Genomic DNA, 8,794 nt, shown 5'->3' with positions numbered 1-8,794 from the left:
TAAAACACGTCTGAAGGAATGATTGATGGCAGCTCTGGCAAGGGATGACATGCAAAGATATTCTAGGAGTGTGTGATCTGGCTGGAATCCAGACACACACTTAGTACACACCTTTAATTCCAAACAACGATGTCTAATTGAGGGGCAAACAAAGTGATGAGTCAGAGGAAGATTTGACAGAATATGCTCAACGCTCATCTGAGTGGCACAAGAGAGAGAAGCTATTCAGGTCAGGGGCAAGTTCAGACTTTAGCGCTTGTCAGTCAGTGGGGAGTCAAGAGTGGCGGGTGCAGTACAGTGGAGTTGAGTTCCTTCATGAGCTCCTGCAGTTCAATGCAGGTCAGCAGAGGCAGTTAAAGCCAGAGAATGAGGAGCCAGAAGATTAGAATAGATTGCCAGAGTTAGTTTGAGGCCAAGCAGAGCAACTCAGGACACACTGAGAGATGCCAGATGAAAATCAGTCAGCTTGGAGAGGAGTTGGAGCCAGAATAGATTAGCTGAGCCAGCCAGCCAGAATTTAGAAACGGGTAGAAAGGGTGAGTTTATTCAGCAGCAAGCCTCTGAGATGGCGATTACATCTGGCAAATAGAAGATATTTTTGACAAAACTATCACAAAGATACTGCCTGAACCCCAACCTTGCACAGAAACTGCCCACAACCTCATACACAAAACACTTCTGCAAGTACTTCTCCCTATCCAGCAAATAAATACAGGGTCTGTTATTTGTGACTCAGCCAATGATTATTGCTTAAAAGTATCTGATTTAACTCTCTTTATCTTTGTCTTGTCTTTTCTGGTGCTGGGGACCTGGCTTTGTGATAGGAACAGAACATGCAGTTTAGGGCAAGGCCCTGGAAAACAGCACAATCAGGAATGCCCTCGCTTTTCCCAAGAACACCAGAAGGGAGCTTGGTGACTTATAACTTCTGAAAGAGCATCCTTACCTGGAGATGATCCTGAGGGCGCGACCAAAGCTCAAGGCACTAATCTTTTCTGGAACTGGATCTTTGGCTTTTCATGGTGAAATAGTTTTTATCTCATCCTCAGTTTTAACCCATTCCATAAATGATGCTGGGGTTATGGCTTAAGAGAGGCAATGCCACAGTAGTCTTGATCAGAGCTCTATAGAGGCCCATTAAGGAAGAGACACTTTCCTTTGGAAAATAGGATAGAATCTCTGTTTTTTTTTTTTTTTTTTAAGATTTATTTATTTATTTATTATATGTAAGTACACTGTAGCTGTCTTCAGACACTCCAGAAGAGGGTGCCAGATCTCATTATGGATGGTTGTGAGCCACCATGTGGTTGCTGGGATTTGAACTCTGGACCTTCAGAAGAGCACTCAGTGCTCTTAAGCGCTGAGCCATCTCTCCAGCCCCCAGAATCTCTGTTCTTAGGTAGAGACCTAAAAAATGTTTTTTCCCCCTTCGAAACAGGGAATATCTGGGTGTCCTTGACTGTTTTGGAGCTTGCTCTGTAGACCAGGCTGGCCTCAAATCTTAGAGATCTGACTGCCTCTGCTGAGATTAAAGGTGCGTGCCCACCATCACCCAGTGAGATCTAACATTCTAGCTTACCAAGATTATGAGTTAATAAACCTGGGCTTATCATTCGCCAGGCAGAGACCATTCCCCAAAAAGCAAAGGCTAATTTACCTTAAGCCTTGGGTAAAGAGACCAGAGAAATAATTATCCCTGTAGTGAGAGAATGGGATTTCCCTTCTTGTAAACCTCACCATTGGTGCTGTTGGCTTTTAGAGCTGCAGTTGAGGCTGTTTTAAGTTATGACTCAGAAAAGGGTAACTTTTCCTTTTCCCCATCTCTTTCAGCTCGTCCTGAGCAAGCTTTCTCAGTCACTCTGGGCTTTTTCCTTTTCATTTTCTTTTCTTTTTTTCTTTCTCTAAAACCGCCCCCAAAAGCCGGGCGTGGTGGCGCATGCCTTTAATCCCAGCACTCAGGAGGCAGAGGCAGGCGGATTTCTGAGTTCGAGGCCAGCCTGGTCTACAAAGTGAGTGCCAGGACAGCAAGGGCTACACAGAGAAACCCTGTCTCGAAAAACCAACCAACCAACCAACCAACCAAAACAAAACAAAACAAAACACCGCCCCCACTTCCACCACATTGGCTTCTCACAAACAATGGTTTTCTCTCTTCCCCTAAGATTTTGTTACTATTTATGAAGAACTATCATGCTTCTTGCTCTGGAGTGTTTCTTTTGAACACTAATAGAATTGTCCTTGAGCTTCTGTTTAAGGTCATTCTTAAATTCTTTTTATCACGGAGACTAACAATCCTGAGATGATGCCTCAATTTTCCTTGTAACATATAGTACCCACTGCACCGCATCCCAAAGTTTCTGGTAACACCAATGTTCTACCACTGTTGGTACTTCTGTCCTCTTCATTTCTATGTTTAAAAATTGCCCCTTGCTTTGCCCTCCTTGAGAACACCCACACTGTGCTCTGTAAATGCTCTGAAGAATCTCCCCCCAACCCCAAGATTGACATTCTCCTACCTATTTATATAAGGCAGCACGTTTCCTTGGCCAGACACAGAAAGAAAATTCTATTATTAGTTAGTCACTATTGTGATCTTCTAATATTTTTTTAAAAAAATGTCTTTATGTGTCTGGGTGGTTTGCCTACATGTATGTTCATCATGTGCCTTGTGCTTGGGGAGGACACAAGAGGACATTGGGTCCCTGGATCTGGAGTTACAGGTAGTTGTGTGTTGTCGTTCAAGTGCTTGGAATCGAACTTGGGTCCTTTGGAAGAGTAGCTGTCTTAGTTATGATTTTACTGCTGTGAAAGACACCATGACCAAGGCAACTCTTTTTTTTTTTTGTTTACATTTGGTTTTATTTATTTATTTTTTTAATATATTTTATTACGTATTTTCCTCAATTACATTTCCAATGCTATCCCAAAAGTCCCCCATACCTCCCCCTCTCCCCCATTTCCCTACCCACCCATTCCATTTTTTTTTTTTTTTTTTTTTTGGCCCTGGCGTTCCCCTGTACTGGGGCATATAAAGTTTGTGTGTCCAATGGGCCTCTCTTTCCAGTGATGGCCGACTAGGCCATCTTTTGATACATATGCAGCTAGAGTCAAGAGCTGGGGGTACTGGTTAGTTCATATTGTTGTTCCACCTATAGGGTTGCAGATCCCTTTAGCTCCTTGGGTACTTTCTCCAGCTCCTCCATTGGGAGCCCTGTGATCCATGCACTAGCTGACTGTGAGCATCCACTTCTGTGTTTGCTAGGCCCTGGCATAGTCTCACAAGAGACAGCTATATCAGGGTCCCAAGGCAACTCTTATAAGGAAAACATTTAATTGGGGCTGCCTTACAGGTTCAGAGGTTCAGTCCATTATAAAGGCAGGAACATGGCAGTATCCAGGCAGGCATGGTGCAGGAGGAGCTGAGAGTTCTACATCTTCATCTGCAGGCTGCTAGCAGAATACTGACTTCCAGGCAGCTAGGGTGAGGGTCTTCAGCCCACACTGACAGTGGCACACCTACTCCAACAAGGCCACACCTCCTAATCGTGCTATTCCCTGGGCCAAGCATATACAAACCATCACAGTAGCCAACGTTCTTAACTGGTGATCCATTTCTCCAGCCTGTATTGGTGATCTTTCCCCTGCCCCTATACTTAATCCTTGACTAGTTACTAGGACACTTGTAATGCCCTGTTTTGCCTTTTCTGCCCAGAACACTGTCCTTTATTTTTACTTGTTTTCCTAGCTACTCTTCCAAGTTTCTTAGGCTGTTGATGACAAGGATCCTCCTGGAGTTTCCAACACTTGCTGTTCATAAGAATCATGGTAGACACTAGTTTAAAATAAAGACCTCAGCCTCTCACAGACACAGTATGCACATCATATGCATAGGGCATATGCAGTTTTGATAAGTCACAGGCTGCTTACATTCAAGCAAATACTCACCCAGAACTTCTACTTTTTATACTGACAGCTAAAGGTAGCTTTTGTGCTTCCTGTTCAGAGTGAAGACACATATGTAAAGGAGAGTTGCATGGCTAGTTACAGTATCTATACCGGTGCTGCAACACATTGTATATTTCTGACTGTTTATACTTGAACAAAGGTCAGAGTGCTATCACAACAACCATACAGTAAATAAAAGGAGCAGTATACAATGGGAGGCAGCATTAGAAAGAATGTGAACACTTCCACAAGTTTAAAAGCCAAATGATAGAGCGTAAGTTTGCAGGTAGCACTTGTAAGGTGTTAAAGCTTTATAAGCATGGACACTCGTCAGGCGGTGGTGGCACACCCTGTTAATCCCAGCACTTGAGAAGCAGAGGCAGGCAGATTTCTGAGTTCAAGGCCAGCCTGGTCTACAGAGTGAGCTCCAGGACAGCCAGGGCTACACAGAGAAACCCTATCTCGAAAAAAACAAAACAAAACACCCAAAAAGCATGTACATGCTTCTCTGACTTTCAGTTATCAGACGACTGACTCTAGAACAGTGTCTCTCAAGGCTCTCTGTGGGGATCAGGCTGTGCCCTGCTCTAAACCACTCTGAACTGTATAAAACATTGGCTTCCAGGCTATGCTGTTTCCATCTTACAAGCAACATTTGGCTTCATTTTTTTTTTTTTAAGTGCAAATACAGAGGCAGACTAATCTGTACCTCGTCACACATGCAGACAGTATCACCTGCCCAGTCTTACCCACAATGTACACACTAATATCTAACTTAGTTATCTTATAGGAAAGATACTATACCATAGAGTTATCCAAGTAGCTTGAAACTATAGAACTGTCCGGGCACATTACAACCACAAGGCTTGGTGATTTATTGGCCACACTAGGAAAAAGAAGGGTGTAGGATACCCACATTGATCCCATGAAGAGGAGGCTACCCAACAGTGAAGGCAACAGCCACCACTGTCTTCTGACTATTTGGTTTGTGTGAAGGCACTGACAGGAAGACAACTTCCACCTGCTTCGGGTGGGGCTTGTACTCAGCTACATCTCTGCTGCTGACAGAGCTGCTTTCAATTGCTTGCTCTCGGTCTGTCCATCTTGTTATCTCTTTGAACCGGGTCCTTTGTCTGCCCTCCATGGCTTCCACTGTCTTGAACTTTGCCTCTGCATCCCAACTCAACCTTGAGGCCATCTCGACATGGCAGCCCTTCAGCCACTCTCCATTGCAGTAACTCTTTGCATCTCTACTGGTTGCCAGCTTATATCTACCACGAGGCTTCTTTGACCTTCCTGAACTCTGTTGTGGCCTCTTTTACCCCCCTCCCACACAGAGACCCTGTCTGGTGTGTAATGTTTGACCTGAGACTATTGCAATAATTAAAACTAGAATGAAAGAGCCCAGTGTTATCCATGATGCACAAACTAATAACTAACTTGGTTTTATAGAAAAGATGCTACCACAGGAAGTTACCCAGATAGCTTGGGATTGTACAGATGTATGACAAATTGCTGCCATACATTTGGCAAATCGCTGGCCATGAAACTGTTACAGCTTATGAATTTTTTATTCCATGTGAACTCTAACATTGTGGAAAGACACAAATGTGTTCATGCATGTTTCTGACATATTTTATTTGGGCTACACCCTGTGCAGAAAGACTGAATAAATCAATCTTCAAGGTCAATTGCCAAAAAATTACTATAGCACTTGTGATATCTGTGGCTCAAAGTGCTATTTAATTATATTTTCTATTCTTACATAATGGTTTCCTGCTCATTACTCATGTCTCCTCAGTGAGACAATACAGAAAACAATTGTGTAGTTGAAATACCTGGTAAAGTTGCTCAAGACCGTGGCTTTCTGGAGCCAACTTTCCTCCAGGCAGCCAGGAGTGGGTCAGGACTACCTACCCTAAGGAGTACATGGCACACAAGAATGGGCAAGCACCTCCAGAGGACGGAGCCATTTCACGCTGTGGCTCATAAAGCACACAATTATTGGAGACTTAGCAGGAGGATAAGTCAGCCCTGTGTAACTAATTTTTTAAATCCCTCCCTTTCTGGCTGTTGGGTGTGTATATTTGTGAGAGTGTGTGTGTGTGTGTGTGAGTATATGTTTGCAAATGTGTGTGTATGAGTATACGTGCATGTGATTGTATCTGTATGTGTGAGTGTGCATGTGTGTGCATGTATATATTTGTGTGTATCTGTATGTGGATGTGTGTGAGTGTATGTTTGTGATAGCGTGTGTGTGTGTGCATGTGAGTATATGTGTGTGTGAATGTATGTACATGTATGTGTGTATATATGAGTATGTGTGTGTGTGAGTGTATGTACATGTATGTGTGTATATGTGTGTAAATGTGTGTGTATGAGCATATGTGCATGTGACTGTATGCATGTATAGGTGTGAGTGTCTGTGTGTGAGTACATTGTGTGAGTTTATCTGTATGTGTATGTTATGTGTGTCTACATGTGAGAGTGAGTGTCTGTGTGTGTGAGTGTGTGTATGTGTATGTGGGTGTATGAAGTATGGCATAAAGCATAAAATGCTACTCTAAGAGCTGCTACTTCCTATGTTGCATGTGGCATCTGTTTTACCTCGTGCTACACTCCCTCCATTGCTACAATTGATTCTTAGCCTTGTAAAAGTACTTTAGAAGGAAGAAAGGAACTCTTAACCCATCAATTAGAAAGCTGATTCTTGTTTTAATCATTCCCAAATCACAGACAATTCAACTAACTATCAGAACATGGGGGATGGACTTACAGAAAAGAATTGTCTTTGAAGCTGAGAGGGCAATACAGAAGAGCAAATATCAGATTAGAAAGAGGGTAGTGGGGTAGCATTGGAGAAATTCCTTGGTTGGGACCCACAGATTTGGCTACCATCCTCACCTGTAGCATGGAATGAGAGCTACCAGAGGTTCACACACTAAGGATGTCCGATGTCTGCATCGCTCAAACCCGACTTGGCTGAGTTCCAGACTCTGATTTATGTTCCTTTCAGTGAGTGTACCATATCCAGGCTTTACATCAGATACTTGGATTTCGTTACTGGAAATTCTGGTTCAGGGGCAGGAGAGATTACTCCATGGGTAAAGATGTTCACTGTGCCTCCTGATGACCTGTGTTCAGTCCTCCAGACCTACACGATGGAAGGAGAGAGTTGTCTCCTGAAAGTTGTCCTCTGTCCTCCACATGTGTGTATGTGTGTGTATATGAATTGAAAAAATAAGAAATGTAAAGATTAAATATAATTCAGGGCTAAAATATGATTCAGGGCTAAAGTTGGCTGTGGACCAACAAAGTTTTTAAAATTTGATGCTAACTTTGATACACCATGAGAATACAGGTCTGTCCCGTTCTGCTAAACCTTGTGTGGTCCTAGTCTTTCTAGTCTGTCTGTTACCAATCTAATATTAAACAGGCCACCTACAAACAGTGAACTGAAAGCTTATGCAGACACTCTTGCTGAAGGTCCAAGCCTAGCCTGGGCTGGCAGTTCCAATATTGGAAACTCCTCTGTCTTGCTTTGCCTTCCAGTTCTTGGGCTGGCAACATTCTAATTCCTCCAACTTCCCAAAGCAGTGGTTCTCCTTCTGTTCTCGGGATCTTTTCCCTTCCTAAGGTACATTTTCTAGTGTCTAGATTCTTTTTTATTTGAAGAAAACTTGAAGAATTGCCCCGATGAACAGGGTGATGAAAAACTCTTTAAAGAGGTGGGGAGGGGTAGGAAAATTAGAAAATTTGGTTAGACTGAAGTAAGCTAGCTTTCACATCTTTTATCCAGTCTCTGTATGCTTAGAAGGCGCAGGGCTTGACCAAAGTTCTGACTAGATATATCTGAAAGGTCGAATGAGGCAGGATGACCTGGAATCAGCAGCAATCCATGAAACTATTTTGGGCAGCAACTGGAAGCAGAGGTCCAGGCAGGTCAGTTCAGCATCTCTCAGGATGAAAAAAAAAATACAGATATCTTAATACATATGGATTGTGCAGGGTACACAGATTAGTTAAAGACAGAATTCTGCTTCTTGTTTCAGAATATGAAAGACAATAGTCTTTTTATGGGTTAATTTTATTAATAACCAATTATAATAAGTCTGCATTCAATTATCCTCTGACAATCATGGCCCAAAGTGCTTGATGTTGGTTGGCTTCCAGCACAAAGCACTGGCTTGGCTTGTGAGACGATCTGCCAGATGACTGAATTTACTGCAACACATATTCCACCTTCCCGCACGGCTTTGTATGTAGAATGTGTTGCAGGCTTCCTTGTTACCTCATGCAGCCTCAATAGCTCCCTATATCCTGCCTTTATCCCAGTGTGCAAAATTAACTGAGGTCCGGAGGAGATGATACTCGCTAAAACTTGGCATCAAGCTGGGTGTGGCAGTGGATATGAAGATGCACATCTAAAGATGTTAAAAAACTTAGCCTTTGGAGTCTGGGGGCAGGGCGACTGGTTTGAATTTGGAGCAACATGAGTTCCAAGACAGCCAGGTCTACATAGGGGGACCCAGTCTCAAAGGAAAAGCATCAAAACTGGGAAAGAGTCACTCCTCCTCTTCCAAGATGGGTTTGATCTACCGTGATGTATTTGCTCTCTCAGACAAACAGGCAGGCAGGCAGGCAGGCAGGCAGACAGACAGACAGACAGACAGGACCTCCCCTCCACTGCCTGGTGCTGGAGCTTACAACAGTGGAGAGAGACATGCACAATTAATTAATTAATTAATTAATCATCGAGATTGGGTCTTATGTAGTCTGGTGCCCTGGAACTCTCCATGTACATCAGGCTGGACTTGAATTTACCGAAGTCTACTTGCCTCTGCCTCTG

This window comes from Mus caroli, unplaced genomic scaffold (genome assembly GCF_978045245.1).
Source record: "Mus caroli unplaced genomic scaffold, Mus_caroli_1 scaffold_10, whole genome shotgun sequence".
Lineage (NCBI taxonomy): Eukaryota > Metazoa > Chordata > Mammalia > Rodentia > Muridae > Mus > Mus caroli.
Note: the sequence above shows the minus strand (reverse complement) of the source record.